Below are 1855 nucleotides of genomic sequence, written 5' to 3'. Positions count from 1 at the left end.
AGGACAAACAACAGCCAAGGCCCAGGACTGTCACCCCTCCTACACACTTCCAGAAGCTTTTCTCTTCCCTTCCTTCCATGCTGCCCTCCCCGCCCCCAACCTTGGCCACCTCACACCCCGTGCAAATTCCCAGCAGCTTTGGTGACACAATTCAGACACATCCATACACAACCGTTTATGAGTTATAACTTCACAGTTTTCCCCAAGAACAATGGTCACATATATTTGTGGGCCTCAGGGGCCCTTTTTGCTAAGGGAGGAAAGAAGAAGGGAAGGAAAGGGAAGGGAAGGGAAGGGAAGGGAAGGGAGGAGAGAACAGAGAATGGAATAGAGGGAGGGAGGGAGGGAGGGAGGAAAGAAGAAAAGAAAGAAGGATCTTCCCTAAAGGGTAATTGAAACCTCGCCTCTGGTGTCACAAGCTGCTGCAACCTTGCAACCCCTTCCCCACTCAGGGGCATGTTAAGGTCTTAGGGTTCAGCTTTAGGGAGAGACCCTGCACACAGGTGTGAGCACACAGGTGTGTGGTGTCAGCACACGTGTGAGGGTGACGTGTGCCAAAACTCTGTGCAGGGCTACCTGGGTGTGTCCATCCCTGCCCTGCTCAGGTTCCCAGCTGTACCTAAGATACCCCTCCCCCACCATTTCACCTCTGTGACCTTCAAAGCCTTGAAGCTTTATCTGCCCCCCACTTCCTTCTGTTGTCATCACTTTCTGTCATTTCTTGGGACCTTAAGACAAGGGAGGACCTACACCTGAGCCAATCAAAAGGGATGTTGCAAAAGGCAGAATGGGGGGCGGGGGGGCGGGGGTTGGAGGGGCCTCTGCTGGGAATGACTGCTGGGAAGAAACAGCCGGAACCAGATCTCTGGCAGGCGGCGTTGACCATCTTGTGATGGGCACCTCGTGATGGCGCGCGGGAGGGGGCCGGGCTCCCGCAGTGGGGCCAGCTCTCAGGCAGAGAGGAGGACAAGTTTGTTTTTGTCTTATTTTCTTGCCTCCAGCTTTGCATGGACAATGTTTTTGTCTTTTTATGCACTGATTTTCCCCCCTAAGGGTAAGGATAGGGCAGAGAAGTTTCTCAAGAAATATTCTCAAGTGAGTATGAATCAATGAATAATTTTCCAGAACTTGGAGGCTTTCCAGGGACTGTGAGCCCCAGGAATCTGACACGTGGAATCTTACAAAGTGAAATGGAATTCTTGAGTCCAGGCTGCAGAGGAAGCAATAACGTTTTCCAGGGGAGATTCTACGTGGTCTTGGCCGGGCCACAGGCAAATGAGGTAGCAGCTGGGTCCGGCACCTACAGCAAAGCCAGTGAGACTCCACAGCGTCATCCGAAGGAAAGGCTTTTAAATGACCCTCTGGATCTGATTTCTCTCTGCACCGGGTTTTCTGAGGCTTGAAGATCAAACGCTGAGATTATGGGTGATTTCAACATTTTTCTCTATAGTTTTATGGATTTTATAAACGTTTGCTCTAATCAGGGTGTTTCACCAGCCCCTCTTCCATGGCACCCCAGGCTCTGCACATCTGGCTCTTCTTTGGGGGATTGCTAATGTCCAGCACCACCATCCAAAGGCGCCTGGCCTCAGTGTGAGGGGAAGCTGGAAAAAACCTGAGTCCCATTTGTCCAGCCCGGCTGCAGCCCAGATGAGGGGCCTTTGCATAACCCACCGGCCCAGGCCGGGCCTGTTTCTAACCCTGGGGAAGGTACGTGCCGGCCGAGGCTGGGCCGGTGTGCCCTGTGGAGTGACTCTAGACAAAGGTACCTGCCGCTGCCTCCAGGACCTACCTGGGGCCTGTTGCCAAATCCCCCTGGGCTCTGCCGCCTTTGCCAGGCACAACTGCCATCGCT

The sequence above is a fragment of the Eulemur rufifrons genome, chromosome 19 (assembly GCF_041146395.1).
Source record: "Eulemur rufifrons isolate Redbay chromosome 19, OSU_ERuf_1, whole genome shotgun sequence".
Lineage (NCBI taxonomy): Eukaryota > Metazoa > Chordata > Mammalia > Primates > Lemuridae > Eulemur > Eulemur rufifrons.
This window is presented reverse-complemented; position numbering follows the sequence as displayed.